The sequence below is a fragment of the Aquarana catesbeiana genome, linkage group LG12 (assembly GCF_042186555.1).
Source record: "Aquarana catesbeiana isolate 2022-GZ linkage group LG12, ASM4218655v1, whole genome shotgun sequence".
NCBI lineage: Eukaryota > Metazoa > Chordata > Amphibia > Anura > Ranidae > Aquarana > Aquarana catesbeiana.
Window position 1 is genome coordinate 95,060,107 of NC_133335.1, and position 17,751 is coordinate 95,077,857.

The window sequence follows — 17,751 nt, forward strand, 5'->3', positions numbered from 1 at the left end:
GCAGCACCATGGCCGTTGCAGTTTAAACAGAAGCAGCTTCATTGGCTGTAAAGGATAGGAGGGTTTAATTGAGCTTTAAGGCTGTCAATAGATGAGCCTCCCCAAACTCAGCAGTGCCCAAATATGCGTAAAATGGGAGAGCAACTGAGTATGTGCAGAGCAGGGTGAAACAGTGTATTACTGGATTTTCAAGTGTATGGACACCTATTTGTAATGTTTTACATAACTATACATGCAAAACAGGCCAATGTGAAGAGATCTAGCAAGACTTACTTTTCTGACTAAAGTTGCACGTGAAATAAGAGATTTTACAGCATGGCCTAGCAGAGTTTTCAGAAGAATTTGATCTTTATGAAGGATCTGCAAAGTTTTGGGATTCTTTGTTTTTGTTTTCTTGTCAGTGACATGGTAGCATGAAAACACAGTGGAAGTGGTCATTCTAGTTCAAGCTAAATGTGTAAACTTCTTGTCAGAAGTGGGATTTGAACCCACGCCTCCATTTGGAGACCAGAACACCCACACAATGTGAAGAAACATTTCTTGAGTCTGGCGCCTTAGACCACTCGGCCATCCTGACAAGACATTGTGCTATTCTTGGTTGCCTCTAGATATATCATATACTCGTGGTACTCTGTTGATCTATTACCACTGTCAAGGAGCTGTATTAACACTCTGCACCTAGGCCCTTTTGCAAATGCACTTCATAAAGCATGACCTTGGCACCAAGTCAAACTTTTCAGATCCTTTCTACCAAATCTGCTTGAGCAAAGCAAGTAGAAGAAGATGTCCCAGGTGATCTTCAAGTGTTTGGCTGATTCGCACACCACAAACAAAAATGGTGGCCCAGTGGCAGACTGCGTGGCCTAATGGATAAGGCGTCTGACTTCGGATCAGAAGATTGAGGGTTCGAGTCCCTTCGTGGTGGTTTTCTATGCTGCTTTCCAGTTCCTGTGACCTTTACTTGCAAATTCTTGCTCCTTTTAAATTAAATCGCATCTTTACCCATAACAACTTGCTTCTTGCTAAAGGCTGCTATTTTGCTGAAGCCAAGAGCCCCCAAACAGCAGTAAATCATAAAGTGGAGCTAAACCAATTGATTTAACAGTTTCAAAAAACAGTTAGAATCCTGAAATCCCGGGATTGATAACTGTCACATTTGCTTGTGTTCTCAACCAAACTGTCAAACCATCAAATGGCTGGTGTCATAACTGATCACATGTGCAGCACCATGGCCGTTGCAGTTTAAACAGAAGCAGCTTCATTGGCTGTAAAGGATAGGAGGGTTTAATTGAGCTTTAAGGCTGTCAATAGATGAGCCTCCCCAAACTCAGCAGTGCCCAAATATGCGTAAAATGGGAGAGCAACTGAGTATGTGCAGAGCAGGGTGAAACAGTGTATTACTGGATTTTCAAGTGTATGGACACCTATTTGTAATGTTTTACATAACTATACATGCAAAACAGGCCAATGTGAAGAGATCTAGCAAGACTTACTTTTCTGACTAAAGTTGCACGTGAAATAAGAGATTTTACAGCATGGCCTAGCAGAGTTTTCAGAAGAATTTGATCTTTATGAAGGATCTGCAAAGTTTTGGGATTCTTTGTTTTTGTTTTCTTGTCAGTGACATGGTAGCATGAAAACACAGTGGAAGTGGTCATTCTAGTTCAAGCTAAATGTGTAAACTTTTTGTCAGAAGTGGGATTTGAACCCACGCCTCCATTTGGAGACCAGAACACCCACACAATGTGAAGAAACATTTCTTGAGTCTGGCGCCTTAGACCACTCGGCCATCCTGACAAGACATTTCGATATTTTTGGTTGCCTCTAGATATATCATCTACTCGTGGTACTCTGTTGATTTATTACCACTGTCAAGGAGCTGTATTAACACTCTGCACCTAGGCCCTTTTGCAAATGCACTTCATAAAGCATGACCTTGGCACCAAGTCAAACTTTTCAGATCCTTACTACCAAATCTGCTTGAGCAAAGCAAGTAGAAGAAGATGTCCCAGGTGATCTTCAAGTGTTTGGCTGATTCGCACACCACAAACAAAAATGGTGGCCCAGTGGCTGACTGCGTGGCCTAATGGATAAGGCGTCTGACTTCGGATCAGAAGATTGAGGGTTCGAGTCCCTTCGTGGTCGTTTTCTATGCTGCTTTCCAGTTCCTGTGACCTTTACTTGCAAATTCTTGCTCCTTTTAAATTAAATCGCATCTTTACCCATAACAACTTGCTTCTTGCTAAAGGCTGCTATTTTGCTGAAGCCAAGAGCCCCCAAACAGCAGTAAATCATAAAGTGGAGCTAAACCAATTGATTTAACAGTTTCAAAAAACAGTTAGAATCCTGAAATCCCAGGATTGATAACTGTCACATTTGCTTGTGTTCTCAACCAAACTGTCAAACCATCAAATGGCTGGTGTCATAACTGATCACATGTGCAGCACCATGGCCGTTGCAGTTTAAACAGAAGCAGCTTCATTGGCTGTAAAGGATAGGAGGGTTTAATTGAGCTTTAAGGCTGTCAATAGATGAGCCTCCCCAAACTCAGCAGTGCCCAAATATGTGTAAAATGGGAGAGCAACTGAGTATGTGCAGAGCAGGGTGAAACAGTGTATTACTGGATTTTCAAGTGTATGGACACCTATTTGTAATGTTTTACATAACTATACATGCAAAACAGGCCAATGTGAAGAGATCTAGCAAGACTTACTTTTCTGACTAAAGTTGCACGTGAAATAAGAGATTTTACAGCATGGCCTAGCAGAGTTTTCAGAAGAATTTGATCTTTATGAAGGATCTGCAAAGTTTTGGGATTCTTTGTTTTTGTTTTCTTGTCAGTGACATGGTAGCATGAAAACACAGTGGAAGTGGTCATTCTAGTTCAAGCTAAATGTGTAAACTTTTTGTCAGAAGTGGGATTTGAACCCACGCCTCCATTTGGAGACAAGAACACCCACACAATGTGAAGAAACATTTCTTGAGTCTGGCGCCTTAGACCACTCGGCCATCCTGACAAGACATTTCGATATTTTTGGTTGCCTCTAGATATATCATCTACTCGTGGTACTCTGTTGATTTATTACCACTGTCAAGGAGCTGTATTAACACTCTGCACCTAGGCCCTTTTGCAAATGCACTTCATAAAGCATGACCTTGGCACCAAGTCAAACTTTTCAGATCCTTTCTACCAAATCTGCTTGAGCAAAGCAAGTAGAAGAGGATGTCCCAGGTGATCTTCAAGTGTTTGGCTGATTCGCACACCACAAACAAAAATGGTGGCCCAGTGGCTGACTGCGTGGCCTAATGGATAAGGCGTCTGACTTCGGATCAGAAAATTGAGGGTTCGAGTCCCTTCGTGGTCGTTTTCTATGCTGCTTTCCAGTTCCTGTGACCTTTACTTGCAAATTCTTGCTCCTTTTAAATTAAATCGCATCTTTACCCATAACAACTTGCTTCTTGCTAAAGGCTGCTATTTTGCTGAAGCCAAGAGCCCCCAAACAGCAGTAAATCATAAAGTGGAGCTAAACCAATTGATTTAACAGTTTCAAAAAACAGTTAGAATCCTGAAATCCCGGGATTGATAACTGTCACATTTGCTTGTGTTCTCAACCAAACTGTCAAACCATCAAATGGCTGGTGTCATAACTGATCACATGTGCAGCACCATGGCTGTTGCAGTTTAAACAGAAGCAGCTTCATTGGCTGTAAAGGATAGGAGGGTTTAATTGAGCTTTAAGGCTGTCAATAGATGAGCCTCCCCAAGCTCAGCAGTGCCCAAATATGCGTAAAATGGGAGAGCAACTGAGTATGTGCAGAGCAGGGTGAAACAGTGTATTACTGGATTTTCAAGTGTATGGACACCTATTTGTAATGTTTTACATAACTATACATGCAAAACAGGCCAATGTGAAGAGATCTAGCAAGACTTACTTTTCTGACTAAAGTTGCACGTGAAATAAGAGATTTTACAGCATGGCCTAGCAGAGTTTTCAGAAGAATTTGATCTTTATGAAGGATCTGCAAAGTTTTGGGATTCTTTGTTTTTGTTTTCTTGTCAGTGACATGGTAGCATGAAAACACAGTGGAAGTGGTCATTCTAGTTCAAGCTAAATGTGTAAACTTTTTGTCAGAAGTGGGATTTGAACCCACGCCTCCATTTGGAGACCAGAACACCCACACAATGTGAAGAAACATTTCTTGAGTCTGGCGCCTTAGACCACTCGGCCATCCTGACAAGACATTTTGATATTTTTGGTTGCCTCTAGATATATCATCTACTCGTGGTACTCTGTTGATTTATTACCACTGTCAAGGAGCTGTATTAACACTCTGCACCTAGGCCCTTTTGCAAATGCACTTCATAAAGCATGACCTTGGCACCAAGTCAAACTTTTCAGATCCTTACTACCAAATCTGCTTGAGCAAAGCAAGTAGAAGAAGATGTCCCAGGTGATCTTCAAGTGTTTGGCTGATTCGCACACCACAAACAAAAATGGTGGCCCAGTGGCTGACTGCGTGGCCTAATGGATAAGGCGTCTGACTTCGGATCAGAAGATTGAGGGTTCGAGTCCCTTCGTGGTCGTTTTCTATGCTGCTTTCCAGTTCCTGTGACCTTTACTTGCAAATTCTTGCTCCTTTTAAATTAAATCGCATCTTTACCCATAACAACTTGCTTCTTGCTAAAGGCTGCTATTTTGCTGAAGCCAAGAGCCCCCAAACAGCAGTAAATCATAAAGTGGAGCTAAACCAATTGATTTAACAGTTTCAAAAAACAGTTAGAATCCTGAAATCCCGGGATTGATAACTGTCACATTTGCTTGTGTTCTCAACCAAACTGTTAAACCATCAAATGGCTGGTGTCATAACTGATCACATGTGCAGCACCATGGCCGTTGCAGTTTAAACAGAAGCAGCTTCATTGGCTGTAAAGGATAGGAGGGTTTAATTGAGCTTTAAGGCTGTCAATAGATGAGCCTCCCCAAACTCAGCAGTGCCCAAATATGCGTAAAATGGGAGAGCAACTGAGTATGTGCAGAGCAGGGTGAAACAGTGTATTACTGGATTTTCAAGTGTATGGACACCTATTTGTAATGTTTTACATAACTATACATGCAAAACAGGCCAATGTGAAGAGATCTAGCAAGACTTACTTTTCTGACTAAAGTTGCACGTGAAATAAGAGATTTTACAGCATGGCCTAGCAGAGTTTTCAGAAGAATTTGATCTTTATGAAGGATCTGCAAAGTTTTGGGATTCTTTGTTTTTGTTTTCTTGTCAGTGACATGGTAGCATGAAAACACAGTGGAAGTGGTCATTCTAGTTCAAGCTAAATGTGTAAACTTTTTGTCAGAAGTGGGATTTGAACCCACGCCTCCATTTGGAGACCAGAACACCCACACAATGTGAAGAAACATTTCTTGAGTCTGGCGCCTTAGACCACTCGGCCATCCTGACAAGACATTTCGATATTTTTGGTTGCCTCTAGATATATCATCTACTCGTGGTACTCTGTTGATTTATTACCACTGTCAAGGAGCTGTATTAACACTCTGCACCTAGGCCCTTTTGCAAATGCACTTCATAAAGCATGACCTTGGCACCAAGTCAAACTTTTCAGATCCTTACTACCAAATCTGCTTGAGCAAAGCAAGTAGAAGAAGATGTCCCAGGTGATCTTCAAGTGTTTGGCTGATTCGCACACCACAAACAAAAATGGTGGCCCAGTGGCTGACTGCGTGGCCTAATGGATAAGGCGTCTGACTTCAAATCAGAAGATTGAGGGTTCGAGTCCCTTCGTGGTCGTTTTCTATGCTGCTTTCCAGTTCCTGTGACCTTTACTTGCAAATTCTTGCTCCTTTTAAATTAAATCGCATCTTTACCCATAACAACTTGCTTCTTGCTAAAGGCTGCTATTTTGCTGAAGCCAAGAGCCCCCAAACAGCAGTAAATCATAAAGTGGAGCTAAACCAATTGATTTAACAGTTTCAAAAAACAGTTAGAATCCTGAAATCCCGGGATTGATAACTGTCACATTTGCTTGTGTTCTCAACCAAACTGTCAAACCATCAAATGGCTGGTGTCATAACTGATCACATGTGCAGCACCATGGCCGTTGCAGTTTAAACAGAAGCAGCTTCATTGGCTGTAAAGGATAGGAGGGTTTAATTGAGCTTTAAGGCTGTCAATAGATGAGCCTCCCCAAACTCAGCAGTGCCCAAATATGCGTAAAATGGGAGAGCAACTGAGTATGTGCAGAGCAGGGTGAAACAGTGTATTACTGGATTTTCAAGTGTATGGACACCTATTTGTAATGTTTTACATAACTATACATGCAAAACAGGCCAATGTGAAGAGATCTAGCAAGACTTACTTTTCTGACTAAAGTTGCACGTGAAATAAGAGATTTTACAGCATGGCCTAGCAGAGTTTTCAGAAGAATTTGATCTTTATGAAGGATCTGCAAAGTTTTGGGATTCTTTGTTTTTGTTTTCTTGTCAGTGACATGGTAGCATGAAAACACAGTGGAAGTGGTCATTCTAGTTCAAGCTAAATGTGTAAACTTTTTGTCAGAAGTGGGATTTGAACCCACGCCTCCATTTGGAGACCAGAACACCCACACAATGTGAAGAAACATTTCTTGAGTCTGGCGCCTTAGACCACTCGGCCATCCTGACAAGACATTTCGATATTTTTGGTTGCCTCTAGATATATCATCTACTCGTGGTACTCTGTTGATTTATTACCACTGTCAAGGAGCTGTATTAACACTCTGCACCTAGGCCCTTTTGCAAATGCACTTCATAAAGCATGACCTTGGCACCAAGTCAAACTTTTCAGATCCTTACTACCAAATCTGCTTGAGCAAAGCAAGTAGAAGAAGATGTCCCAGGTGATCTTCAAGTGTTTGGCTGATTCGCACACCACAAACAAAAATGGTGGCCCAGTGGCTGTATGCGTGGCCTAATGGATAAGGCGTCTGACTTCGGATCAGAAGATTGAGGGTTCGAGTCCCTTCGTGGTCGTTTTCTATGCTGCTTTCCAGTTCCTGTGACCTTTACTTGCAAATTCTTGCTCCTTTTAAATTAAATCGCATCTTTACCCATAACAACTTGCTTCTTGCTAAAGGCTGCTATTTTGCTGAAGCCAAGAGCCCCCAAACAGCAGTAAATCATAAAGTGGAGCTAAACCAATTGATTTAATAGTTTCAAAAAACAGTTAGAATCCTGAAATCCCGGGATTGATAACTGTCACATTTGCTTGTGTTCTCAACCAAACTGTCAAACCATCAAATGGCTGGTGTCATAACTGATCACATGTGCAGCACCATGGCCGTTGCAGTTTAAACAGAAGCAGCTTCATTGGCTGTAAAGGATAGGAGGGTTTAATTGAGCTTTAAGGCTGTCAATAGATGAGCCTCCCCAAACTCAGCAGTGCCCAAATATGCGTAAAATGGGAGAGCAACTGAGTATGTGCAGAGCAGGGTGAAACAGTGTATTACTGGATTTTCAAGTGTATGGACACCTATTTGTAATGTTTTACATAACTATACATGCAAAACAGGCCAATGTGAAGAGATCTAGCAAGACTTACTTTTCTGACTAAAGTTGCACGTGAAATAAGAGATTTTACAGCATGGCCTAGCAGAGTTTTCAGAAGAATTTGATCTTTATGAAGGATCTGCAAAGTTTTGGGATTCTTTGTTTTTGTTTTCTTGTCAGTGACATGTTAGCATGAAAACACAGTGGAAGTGGTAATTCTAGTTCAAGCTAAATGTGTAAACTTTTTGTCAGAAGTGGGATTTGAACCCTCACCTCCATTTGGAGACCAGAACACCCACACAATGTGAAGAAACATTTCTTGAGTCTGGCGCCTTAGACCACTCGGCCATCCTGACAAGACATTTCGATATTTTTGGTTGGCTCTAGATATATCATCTACTCGTGGTACTCTGTTGATTTATTACCACTGTCAAGGAGCTGTATTAACACTCTGCACCTAGGCCCTTTTGCAAATGCACTTCATAAAGCATGACCTTGGCACCAAGTCAAACTTTTCAGATCCTTACTACCAAATCTGCTTGAGCAAAGCAAGTAGAAGAAGATGTCCCAGGTGATCTTCAAGTGTTTGGCTGATTCGCACACCACAAACAAAAATGGTGGCCCAGTGGCTGACTGTGTGGCCTAATGGATAAGGCGTCTGACTTCGGATCAGAAGATTGAGGGTTCGAGTCCCTTCGTGGTGGTTTTCTATGCTGCTTTCCAGTTCCTGTGACCTTTACTTGCAAATTCTTGCTCCTTTTAAATTAAATCGCATCTTTACCCATAACAACTTGCTTCTTGCTAAAGGCTGCTATTTTGCTGAAGCCAAGAGCCCCCAAACAGCAGTAAATCATAAAGTGGAGCTAAACCAATTGATTTAACAGTTTCAAAAAACAGTTAGAATCCTGAAATCCCGGGATTGATAACTGTCACATTTGCTTGTGTTCTCAACCAAACTGTCAAACCATCAAATGGCTGGTGTCATAACTGATCACATGTGCAGCACCATGGCCGTTGCAGTTTAAACAGAAGCAGCTTCATTGGCTGTAAAGGATAGGAGGGTTTAATTGAGCTTTAAGGCTGTCAATAGATGAGCCTCCCCAAACTCAGCAGTGCCCAAATATGCGTAAAATGGGAGAGCAACTGAGTATGTGCAGAGCAGGGTGAAACAGTGTATTACTGGATTTTCAAGTGTATGGACACCTATTTGTAATGTTTTACATAACTATACATGCAAAACAGGCCAATGTGAAGAGATCTAGCAAGACTTACTTTTCTGACTAAAGTTGCACGTGAAATAAGAGATTTTACAGCATGGCCTAGCAGAGTTTTCAGAAGAATTTGATCTTTATGAAGGATCTGCAAAGTTTTGGGATTCTTTGTTTTTGTTTTCTTGTCAGTGACATGGTAGCATGAAAACACAGTGGAAGTGGTCATTCTAGTTCAAGCTAAATGTGTAAACTTTTTGTCAGAAGTGGGATTTGAACCCACGCCTCCATTTGGAGACCAGAACACCCACACAATGTGAAGAAACATTTCTTGAGTCTGGCGCCTTAGACCACTCGGCCACCCTGACAAGACATTTTGATATTTTTGGTTGCCTCTAGATATATCATCTACTCGTGGTACTCTGTTGATCTATTACCACTGTCAAGGAGCTGTATTAACACTCTGCACCTAGGCCCTTTTGCAAATGCACTTCATAAAGCATGACCTTGGCACCAAGTCAAACTTTTCAGATCCTTTCTACCAAATCTGCTTGAGCAAAGCAAGTAGAAGAAGATGTCCCAGGTGATCTTCAAGTGTTTGGCTGATTCGCACACCACAAATAAAAATGGTGGCCCAGTGGCAGACTGAGTGGCCTAATGGATAAGGCGTCTGACTTCGGATCAGAAGATTGAGGGTTCGAGTCCCTTCGTGGTCGTTTTCTATGCTGCTTTCCAGTTCCTGTGACCTTTACTTGCAAATTCTTGCTCCTTTTAAATTAAATCGCAACTTTACCCATAACAACTTGCTTCTTGCTAAAGGCTGCTATTTTGCTGAAGCCCAGAGACCCCAAACAGCAGTAAATCATAAAGTGGAGCTAAACCAATTGATTTAACAGTTTCAAAAAACAGTTAGAATCCTGAAATCCCGGGATTGATAACTGTCACATTTGCTTGTGTTCTCAACCAAACTGTCAAACCATGAAATGGCTGGTGTCATAACTGATCACATGTGCAGTACCATGGCCGTTGCAGTTTAAACAGAAGCAGCTTCATTGGCTGTAAAGGATAGGAGGGTTTAATTGAGCTTTAAGGCTGTCAATAGATGAGCCTCCCCAAACTCAGCAGTGCCCAAATATGCGTAAAATGGGAGAGCAACTGAGTATGTGCAGAGCAGGGTGAAACAGTGTATTACTGGATTTTCAAGTGTATGGACACCTATTTGTAATGTTTTACATAACTATACATGCAAAACAGGCCAATGTGAAGAGATCTAGCAAGACTTACTTTTCTGACTAAAGTTGCACGTGAAATAAGAGATTTTACAGCATGGCCTAGCAGAGTTTTCAGAAGAATTTGATCTTTATGAAGGATCTGCAAAGTTTTGGGATTCTTTGTTTTTGTTTTCTTGTCAGTGACATGGTAGCATGAAAACACAGTGGAAGTGGTCATTCTAGTTCAAGCTAAATGTGTAAACTTTTTGTCAGAAGTGGGATTTGAACCCACGCCTCCATTTGGAGACCAGAACACCCACACAATGTGAAGAAACATTTCTTGAGTCTGGCGCCTTAGACCACTCGGCCACCCTGACAAGACATTTTGATATTTTTGGTTGCCTCTAGATATATCATCTACTCGTGGTACTCTGTTGATCTATTACCACTGTCAAGGAGCTGTATTAACACTCTGCACCTAGGCCCTTTTGCAAATGCACTTCATAAAGCATGACCTTGGCACCAAGTCAAACTTTTCAGATCCTTTCTACCAAATCTGCTTGAGCAAAGCAAGTAGAAGAAGATGTCCCAGGTGATCTTCAAGTGTTTGGCTGATTCGCACACCACAAATAAAAATGGTGGCCCAGTGGCAGACTGCGTGGCCTAATGGATAAGGCGTCTGACTTCGGATCAGAAGATTGAGGGTTCGAGTCCCTTCGTGGTCGTTTTCTATGCTGCTTTCCAGTTCCTGTGACCTTTACTTGCAAATTCTTGCTCCTTTTAAATTAAATCGCAACTTTACCCATAACAACTTGCTTCTTGCTAAAGGCTGCTATTTTGCTGAAGCCCAGAGACCCCAAACAGCAGTAAATCATAAAGTGGAGCTAAACCAATTGATTTAACAGTTTCAAAAAACAGTTAGAATCCTGAAATCCCGGGATTGATAACTGTCACATTTGCTTGTGTTCTCAACCAAACTGTCAAACCATGAAATGGCTGGTGTCATAACTGATCACATGTGCAGTACCATGGCCGTTGCAGTTTAAACAGAAGCAGCTTCATTGGCTGTAAAGGATAGGAGGGTTTAATTGAGCTTTAAGGCTGTCAATAGATGAGCCTCCCCAAACTCAGCAGTGCCCAAATATGCGTAAAATGGGAGAGCAACTGAGTATGTGCAGAGCAGGGTGAAACAGTGTATTACTGGATTTTCAAGTGTATGGACACCTATTTGTAATGTTTTACATAACTATACATGCAAAACAGGCCAATGTGAAGAGATCTAGCAAGACGTACTTTTCTGACTAAAGTTGCACGTGAAATAAGAGATTTTACAGCATGGCCTAGCAGAGTTTTCAGAAGAATATGATCTTTATGAAGGATCTGCAAAGTTTTGGGATTCTTTGTTTTTGTTTTCTTGTCAGTGACATGGTAGCATGAAAACACAGTGGAAGTGGTCATTCTAGTTCAAGCTAAATGTGTAAACTTTTTGTCAGAAGTGGGATTTGAACCCACGCCTCCATTTGGAGACCTGAACACCCACACAATGTGAAGAAACATTTCTTGAGGCTGGCGCCTTAGACCACTCGGCCACCCTGACAAGACATTTTGATATTTTTGGTTGCCTCTAGATATATCATCTACTCGTGGTACTCTGTTGATCTATTACCACTGTCAAGGAGCTGTATTAACACTCTGCACCTAGGCCCTTTTGCAAATGCACTTCATAAAGCATGACCTTGGCACCAAGTCAAACTTTTCAGATCCTTTCTACCAAATCTGCTTGAGCAAAGCAAGTAGAAGAAGATGTCCCAGGTGATCTTCAAGTGTTTGGCTGATTCGCACACCACAAATAAAAATGGTGGCCCAGTGGCAGACTGCGTGGCCTAATGGATAAGGCGTCTGACTTCGGATCAGAAGATTGAGGGTTCGAGTCCCTTCGTGGTCGTTTTCTATGCTGCTTTCCAGTTCCTGTGACCTTTACTTGCAAATTCTTGCTCCTTTTAAATTAAATCGCAACTTTACCCATAACAACTTGCTTCTTGCTAAAGGCTGCTATTTTGCTGAAGCCCAGAGACCCCAAACAGCAGTAAATCATAAAGTGGAGCTAAACCAATTGATTTAACAGTTTCAAAAAACAGTTAGAATCCTGAAATCCCGGGATTGATAACTGTCACATTTGCTTGTGTTCTCAACCAAACTGTCAAACCATGAAATGGCTGGTGTCATAACTGATCACATGTGTAGTACCATGGCCGTTGCAGTTTAAACAGAAGCAGCTTCATTGGCTGTAAAGGATAGGAGGGTTTAATTGAGCTTTAAGGCTGTCAATAGATGAGCCTCCCCAAACTCAGCAGTGCCCAAATATGCGTAAAATGGGAGAGCAACTGAGTATGTGCAGAGCAGGGTGAAACAGTGTATTACTGGATTTTCAAGTGTATGGACACCTATTTGTAATGTTTTACATAACTATACATGCAAAACAGGCCAATGTGAAGAGATCTAGCAAGACTTACTTTTCTGACTAAAGTTGCACGTGAAATAAGAGATTTTACAGCATGGCCTAGCAGAGTTTTCAGAAGAATTTGATCTTTATGAAGGATCTGCAAAGTTTTGGGATTCTTTGTTTTTGTTTTCTTGTCAGTGACATGGTAGCATGAAAACACAGTGGAAGTGGTCATTCTAGTTCAAGCTAAATGTGTAAACTTTTTGTCAGAAGTGGGATTTGAACCCACGCCTCCATTTGGAGACCAGAACACCCACACAATGTGAAGAAACATTTCTTGAGTCTGGCGCCTTAGACCACTTGGCCATCCTGACAAGACATTTTGATATTTTTGGTTGCCTCTAGATATATCATCTACTCGTGGTACTCTGTTGATTTATTACCACTGTCAAGGAGCTGTATTAACACTCTGCACCTAGGCCCTTTTGCAAATGCACTTCATAAAGCATGACCTTGGCACTAAGTCAAACTTTTCAGATCCTTACTACCAAATCTGCTTGAGCAAAGCAAGTAGAAGAAGATGTCCCAGGTGATCTTCAAGTGTTTGGCTGATTCGCACACCACAAACAAAAGTGGTGGCCCAGTGGCTGTATGCGTGGCCTAATGGATAAGGCGTCTGACTTCGGATCAGAAGATTGAGGGTTCGAGTCCCTTCGTGGTCGTTTTCTATGCTGCTTTCCAGTTCCTGTGACCTTTACTTGCAAATTCTTGCTCCTTTTAAATTAAATCGCATCTTTACCCATAACAACTTGCTTCTTGCTAAGGGCTGCTATTTTGCTGAAGCCAAGAGCCCCCAAACAGCAGTAAATCATAAAGTGGAGCTAAACCAATTGATTTAACAGTTTCAAAAAACAGTTAGAATCCTGAAATCCCGGGATTGATAACTGTCACATTTGCTTGTGTTCTCAACCAAACTGTCAAACCATCAAATGGCTGGTGTCATAACTGATCACATGTGCAGCACCATGGCCGTTGCAGTTTAAACAGAAGCAGCTTCATTGGCTGTAAAGGATAGGAGGGTTTAATTGAGCTTTAAGGCTGTCAATAGATGAGCCTCCCCAAACTCAGCAGTGCCCAAATATGCGTAAAATGGGAGAGCAACTGAGTATGTGCAGAGCAGGGTGAAACAGTGTATTACTGGATTTTCAAGTGTATGGACACCTATTTGTAATGTTTTACATAACTATACATGCAAAACAGGCCAATGTGAAGAGATCTAGCAAGACTTACTTTTCTGACTAAAGTTGCACGTGAAATAAGAGATTTTACAGCATGGCCTAGCAGAGTTTTCAGAAGAATTTGATCTTTATGAAGGATCTGCAAAGTTTTGGGATTCTTTGTTTTTGTTTTCTTGTCAGTGACATGTTAGCATGAAAACACAGTGGAAGTGGTAATTCTAGTTCAAGCTAAATGTGTAAACTTTTTGTCAGAAGTGGGATTTGAACCCTCGCCTCCATTTGGAGACCAGAACACCCACACAATGTGAAGAAACATTTCTTGAGTCTGGCGCCTTAGACCACTCGGCCATCCTGACAAGACATTTTGATATTTTTGGTTGCCTCTAGATATATCATCTACTCGTGGTACTCTGTTGATTTATTACCACTGTCAAGGAGCTGTATTAACACTCTGCACCTAGGCCCTTTTGCAAATGCACTTCATAAAGCATGACCTTGGCACCAAGTCAAACTTTTCAGATCCTTACTACCAAATCTGCTTGAGCAAAGCAAGTAGAAGAAGATGTCCCAGGTGATCTTCAAGTGTTTGGCTGATTCGCACACCACAAACAAAAATGGTGGCCCAGTGGCTGACTGCGTGGCCTAATGGATAAGGCGTCTGACTTCGGATCAGAAGATTGAGGGTTCGAGTCTCTTCGTGGTCGTTTTCTATGCTGCTTTCCAGTTCCTGTGACCTTTTCTTGCAAATTCTTGCTCCTTTTAAATTAAATCACATCTTTACCCATAACAACTTGCTTCTTGCTAAAGGCTGCTATTTTGCTGAAGCCAAGAGCCCCCAAACAGCAGTAAATCATAAAGTGGAGCTAAACCAATTGATTTAACAGTTTCAAAAAACAGTTAGAATCCTGAAATCCCGGGATTGATAACTGTCACATTTGCTTGTGTTCTCAACCAAACTGTCAAACCATCAAATGGCTGGTGTCATAACTGATCACATGTGCAGCACCATGGCCGTTGCAGTTTAAACAGAAGCAGCTTCATTGGCTGTAAAGGATAGGAGGGTTTAATTGAGCTTTAAGGCTGTCAATAGATGAGCCTCCCCAAACTCAGCAGTGCCCAAATATGCGTAAAATGGGAGAGCAACTGAGTATGTGCAGAGCAGGGTGAAACAGTGTATTACTGGATTTTCAAGTGTATGGACACCTATTTGTAATGTTTTACATAACTATACATGCAAAACAGGCCAATGTGAAGAGATCTAGCAAGACTTACTTTTCTGACTAAAGTTGCACGTGAAATAAGAGATTTTACAGCATGGCCTAGCAGAGTTTTCAGAAGAATTTGATCTTTATGAAGGATCTGCAAAGTTTTGGGATTCTTTGTTTTTGTTTTCTTGTCAGTGACATGGTAGCATGAAAACACAGTGGAAGTGGTCATTCTAGTTCAAGCTAAATGTGTAAACTTCTTGTCAGAAGTGGGATTTGAACCCACGCCTCCATTTGGAGACCAGAACACCCACACAATGTGAAGAAACATTTCTTGAGTCTGGCGCCTTAGACCACTCGGCCATCCTGACAAGACATTGTGCTATTCTTGGTTGCCTCTAGATATATCATATACTCGTGGTACTCTGTTGATCTATTACCACTGTCAAGGAGCTGTATTAACACTCTGCACCTAGGCCCTTTTGCAAATGCACTTCATAAAGCATGACCTTGGCACCAAGTCAAACTTTTCAGATCCTTTCTACCAAATCTGCTTGAGCAAAGCAAGTAGAAGAAGATGTCCCAGGTGATCTTCAAGTGTTTGGCTGATTCGCACACCACAAACAAAAATGGTGGCCCAGTGGCAGACTGCGTGGCCTAATGGATAAGGCGTCTGACTTCGGATCAGAAGATTGAGGGTTCGAGTCCCTTCGTGGTGGTTTTCTATGCTGCTTTCCAGTTCCTGTGACCTTTACTTGCAAATTCTTGCTCCTTTTAAATTAAATCGCATCTTTACCCATAACAACTTGCTTCTTGCTAAAGGCTGCTATTTTGCTGAAGCCAAGAGCCCCCAAACAGCAGTAAATCATAAAGTGGAGCTAAACCAATTGATTTAACAGTTTCAAAAAACAGTTAGAATCCTGAAATCCCGGGATTGATAACTGTCACATTTGCTTGTGTTCTCAACCAAACTGTCAAACCATCAAATGGCTGGTGTCATAACTGATCACATGTGCAGCACCATGGCCGTTGCAGTTTAAACAGAAGCAGCTTCATTGGCTGTAAAGGATAGGAGGGTTTAATTGAGCTTTAAGGCTGTCAATAGATGAGCCTCCCCAAACTCAGCAGTGCCCAAATATGCGTAAAATGGGAGAGCAACTGAGTATGTGCAGAGCAGGGTGAAACAGTGTATTACTGGATTTTCAAGTGTATGGACACCTATTTGTAATGTTTTACATAACTATACATGCAAAACAGGCCAATGTGAAGAGATCTAGCAAGACTTACTTTTCTGACTAAAGTTGCACGTGAAATAAGAGATTTTACAGCATGGCCTAGCAGAGTTTTCAGAAGAATTTGATCTTTATGAAGGATCTGCAAAGTTTTGGGATTCTTTGTTTTTGTTTTCTTGTCAGTGACATGGTAGCATGAAAACACAGTGGAAGTGGTCATTCTAGTTCAAGCTAAATGTGTAAACTTTTTGTCAGAAGTGGGATTTGAACCCACGCCTCCATTTGGAGACCAGAACACCCACACAATGTGAAGAAACATTTCTTGAGTCTGGCGCCTTAGACCACTCGGCCATCCTGACAAGACATTTCGATATTTTTGGTTGCCTCTAGATATATCATCTACTCGTGGTACTCTGTTGATTTATTACCACTGTCAAGGAGCTGTATTAACACTCTGCACCTAGGCCCTTTTGCAAATGCACTTCATAAAGCATGACCTTGGCACCAAGTCAAACTTTTCAGATCCTTACTACCAAATCTGCTTGAGCAAAGCAAGTAGAAGAAGATGTCCCAGGTGATCTTCAAGTGTTTGGCTGATTCGCACACCACAAACAAAAATGGTGGCCCAGTGGCTGACTGCGTGGCCTAATGGATAAGGCGTCTGACTTCGGATCAGAAGATTGAGGGTTCGAGTCCCTTCGTGGTCGTTTTCTATGCTGCTTTCCAGTTCCTGTGACCTTTACTTGTAAATTCTTGCTCCTTTTAAATTAAATCGCATCTTTACCCATAACAACTTGCTTCTTGCTAAAGGCTGCTATTTTGCTGAAGCCAAGAGCCCCCAAACAGCAGTAAATCATAAAGTGGAGCTAAACCAATTGATTTAACAGTTTCAAAAAACAGTTAGAATCCTGAAATCCCAGGATTGATAACTGTCACATTTGCTTGTGTTCTCAACCAAACTGTCAAACCATCAAATGGCTGGTGTCATAACTGATCACATGTGCAGCACCATGGCCGTTGCAGTTTAAACAGAAGCAGCTTCATTGGCTGTAAAGGATAGGAGGGTTTAATTGAGCTTTAAGGCTGTCAATAGATGAGCCTCCCCAAACTCAGCAGTGCCCAAATATGTGTAAAATGGGAGAGCAACTGAGTATGTGCAGAGCAGGGTGAAACAGTGTATTACTGGATTTTCAAGTGTATGGACACCTATTTGTAATGTTTTACATAACTATACATGCAAAACAGGCCAATGTGAAGAGATCTAGCAAGACTTACTTTTCTGACTAAAGTTGCACGTGAAATAAGAGATTTTACAGCATGGCCTAGCAGAGTTTTCAGAAGAATTTGATCTTTATGAAGGATCTGCAAAGTTTTGGGATTCTTTGTTTTTGTTTTCTTGTCAGTGACATGGTAGCATGAAAACACAGTGGAAGTGGTCATTCTAGTTCAAGCTAAATGTGTAAACTTTTTGTCAGAAGTGGGATTTGAACCCACGCCTCCATTTGGAGACAAGAACACCCACACAATGTGAAGAAACATTTCTTGAGTCTGGCGCCTTAGACCACTCGGCCATCCTGACAAGACATTTCGATATTTTTGGTTGCCTCTAGATATATCATCTACTCGTGGTACTCTGTTGATTTATTACCACTGTCAAGGAGCTGTATTAACAC

The 17,751-nt window shown here is 41.6% G+C and overlaps 27 non-coding genes across 27 annotated transcripts; 12 read left to right on the forward strand and 15 right to left on the reverse strand.

Annotated features, from left to right (window-relative positions):
• Positions 1-467: 467 nt before the first annotated feature.
• TRNAL-CAA (transfer RNA leucine (anticodon CAA)) lies at positions 468-577 on the reverse strand. Its single transcript has 2 exons — positions 540-577; positions 468-513 (listed from the first exon to the last, which is right to left on the reverse strand). It is a non-coding gene; the product is annotated as a tRNA-Leu (tRNA).
• A 275-nt stretch (positions 578-852) lies between these two features.
• Positions 853-925, forward strand: TRNAR-UCG (transfer RNA arginine (anticodon UCG)). The gene has a single exon. It is a non-coding gene; the product is annotated as a tRNA-Arg (tRNA).
• A 762-nt stretch (positions 926-1,687) lies between these two features.
• Positions 1,688-1,797, reverse strand: TRNAL-CAA (transfer RNA leucine (anticodon CAA)). Its single transcript has 2 exons — positions 1,760-1,797; positions 1,688-1,733 (listed from the first exon to the last, which is right to left on the reverse strand). It is a non-coding gene; the product is annotated as a tRNA-Leu (tRNA).
• A 275-nt stretch (positions 1,798-2,072) lies between these two features.
• Positions 2,073-2,145, forward strand: TRNAR-UCG (transfer RNA arginine (anticodon UCG)). The gene has a single exon. It is a non-coding gene; the product is annotated as a tRNA-Arg (tRNA).
• Positions 2,146-2,907: 762 nt separating this feature from the next.
• Positions 2,908-3,017, reverse strand: TRNAL-CAA (transfer RNA leucine (anticodon CAA)). Its single transcript has 2 exons — positions 2,980-3,017; positions 2,908-2,953 (listed from the first exon to the last, which is right to left on the reverse strand). It is a non-coding gene; the product is annotated as a tRNA-Leu (tRNA).
• A 275-nt stretch (positions 3,018-3,292) lies between these two features.
• TRNAR-UCG (transfer RNA arginine (anticodon UCG)) lies at positions 3,293-3,365 on the forward strand. The gene has a single exon. It is a non-coding gene; the product is annotated as a tRNA-Arg (tRNA).
• A 762-nt stretch (positions 3,366-4,127) lies between these two features.
• On the reverse strand, positions 4,128-4,237 carry TRNAL-CAA (transfer RNA leucine (anticodon CAA)). Its single transcript has 2 exons — positions 4,200-4,237; positions 4,128-4,173 (listed from the first exon to the last, which is right to left on the reverse strand). It is a non-coding gene; the product is annotated as a tRNA-Leu (tRNA).
• Positions 4,238-4,512: 275 nt separating this feature from the next.
• Positions 4,513-4,585, forward strand: TRNAR-UCG (transfer RNA arginine (anticodon UCG)). Its single transcript has one exon. It is a non-coding gene; the product is annotated as a tRNA-Arg (tRNA).
• A 762-nt stretch (positions 4,586-5,347) lies between these two features.
• On the reverse strand, positions 5,348-5,457 carry TRNAL-CAA (transfer RNA leucine (anticodon CAA)). Its single transcript has 2 exons — positions 5,420-5,457; positions 5,348-5,393 (listed from the first exon to the last, which is right to left on the reverse strand). It is a non-coding gene; the product is annotated as a tRNA-Leu (tRNA).
• Positions 5,458-6,567: 1,110 nt separating this feature from the next.
• On the reverse strand, positions 6,568-6,677 carry TRNAL-CAA (transfer RNA leucine (anticodon CAA)). Its single transcript has 2 exons — positions 6,640-6,677; positions 6,568-6,613 (listed from the first exon to the last, which is right to left on the reverse strand). It is a non-coding gene; the product is annotated as a tRNA-Leu (tRNA).
• A 271-nt stretch (positions 6,678-6,948) lies between these two features.
• Positions 6,949-7,025, forward strand: TRNAR-UCG (transfer RNA arginine (anticodon UCG)). Its single transcript has one exon. It is a non-coding gene; the product is annotated as a tRNA-Arg (tRNA).
• Positions 7,026-7,787: 762 nt separating this feature from the next.
• TRNAL-CAA (transfer RNA leucine (anticodon CAA)) lies at positions 7,788-7,897 on the reverse strand. Its single transcript has 2 exons — positions 7,860-7,897; positions 7,788-7,833 (listed from the first exon to the last, which is right to left on the reverse strand). It is a non-coding gene; the product is annotated as a tRNA-Leu (tRNA).
• A 1,110-nt stretch (positions 7,898-9,007) lies between these two features.
• Positions 9,008-9,117, reverse strand: TRNAL-CAA (transfer RNA leucine (anticodon CAA)). Its single transcript has 2 exons — positions 9,080-9,117; positions 9,008-9,053 (listed from the first exon to the last, which is right to left on the reverse strand). It is a non-coding gene; the product is annotated as a tRNA-Leu (tRNA).
• Positions 9,118-9,392: 275 nt separating this feature from the next.
• Positions 9,393-9,465, forward strand: TRNAR-UCG (transfer RNA arginine (anticodon UCG)). Its single transcript has one exon. It is a non-coding gene; the product is annotated as a tRNA-Arg (tRNA).
• A 762-nt stretch (positions 9,466-10,227) lies between these two features.
• TRNAL-CAA (transfer RNA leucine (anticodon CAA)) lies at positions 10,228-10,337 on the reverse strand. Its single transcript has 2 exons — positions 10,300-10,337; positions 10,228-10,273 (listed from the first exon to the last, which is right to left on the reverse strand). It is a non-coding gene; the product is annotated as a tRNA-Leu (tRNA).
• A 275-nt stretch (positions 10,338-10,612) lies between these two features.
• Positions 10,613-10,685, forward strand: TRNAR-UCG (transfer RNA arginine (anticodon UCG)). Its single transcript has one exon. It is a non-coding gene; the product is annotated as a tRNA-Arg (tRNA).
• A 762-nt stretch (positions 10,686-11,447) lies between these two features.
• Positions 11,448-11,557, reverse strand: TRNAL-CAA (transfer RNA leucine (anticodon CAA)). The gene is made up of 2 exons: positions 11,520-11,557; positions 11,448-11,482 (listed from the first exon to the last, which is right to left on the reverse strand). It is a non-coding gene; the product is annotated as a tRNA-Leu (tRNA).
• Positions 11,558-11,832: 275 nt separating this feature from the next.
• TRNAR-UCG (transfer RNA arginine (anticodon UCG)) lies at positions 11,833-11,905 on the forward strand. The gene has a single exon. It is a non-coding gene; the product is annotated as a tRNA-Arg (tRNA).
• Positions 11,906-12,667: 762 nt separating this feature from the next.
• On the reverse strand, positions 12,668-12,777 carry TRNAL-CAA (transfer RNA leucine (anticodon CAA)). The gene is made up of 2 exons: positions 12,740-12,777; positions 12,668-12,713 (listed from the first exon to the last, which is right to left on the reverse strand). It is a non-coding gene; the product is annotated as a tRNA-Leu (tRNA).
• Positions 12,778-13,048: 271 nt separating this feature from the next.
• Positions 13,049-13,125, forward strand: TRNAR-UCG (transfer RNA arginine (anticodon UCG)). Its single transcript has one exon. It is a non-coding gene; the product is annotated as a tRNA-Arg (tRNA).
• Positions 13,126-13,887: 762 nt separating this feature from the next.
• Positions 13,888-13,997, reverse strand: TRNAL-CAA (transfer RNA leucine (anticodon CAA)). Its single transcript has 2 exons — positions 13,960-13,997; positions 13,888-13,933 (listed from the first exon to the last, which is right to left on the reverse strand). It is a non-coding gene; the product is annotated as a tRNA-Leu (tRNA).
• Positions 13,998-14,272: 275 nt separating this feature from the next.
• Positions 14,273-14,345, forward strand: TRNAR-UCG (transfer RNA arginine (anticodon UCG)). The gene has a single exon. It is a non-coding gene; the product is annotated as a tRNA-Arg (tRNA).
• A 762-nt stretch (positions 14,346-15,107) lies between these two features.
• On the reverse strand, positions 15,108-15,217 carry TRNAL-CAA (transfer RNA leucine (anticodon CAA)). The gene is made up of 2 exons: positions 15,180-15,217; positions 15,108-15,153 (listed from the first exon to the last, which is right to left on the reverse strand). It is a non-coding gene; the product is annotated as a tRNA-Leu (tRNA).
• A 275-nt stretch (positions 15,218-15,492) lies between these two features.
• Positions 15,493-15,565, forward strand: TRNAR-UCG (transfer RNA arginine (anticodon UCG)). The gene has a single exon. It is a non-coding gene; the product is annotated as a tRNA-Arg (tRNA).
• A 762-nt stretch (positions 15,566-16,327) lies between these two features.
• TRNAL-CAA (transfer RNA leucine (anticodon CAA)) lies at positions 16,328-16,437 on the reverse strand. The gene is made up of 2 exons: positions 16,400-16,437; positions 16,328-16,373 (listed from the first exon to the last, which is right to left on the reverse strand). It is a non-coding gene; the product is annotated as a tRNA-Leu (tRNA).
• Positions 16,438-16,712: 275 nt separating this feature from the next.
• Positions 16,713-16,785, forward strand: TRNAR-UCG (transfer RNA arginine (anticodon UCG)). Its single transcript has one exon. It is a non-coding gene; the product is annotated as a tRNA-Arg (tRNA).
• A 762-nt stretch (positions 16,786-17,547) lies between these two features.
• Positions 17,548-17,657, reverse strand: TRNAL-CAA (transfer RNA leucine (anticodon CAA)). The gene is made up of 2 exons: positions 17,620-17,657; positions 17,548-17,593 (listed from the first exon to the last, which is right to left on the reverse strand). It is a non-coding gene; the product is annotated as a tRNA-Leu (tRNA).
• Positions 17,658-17,751: the final 94 nt, after the last annotated feature.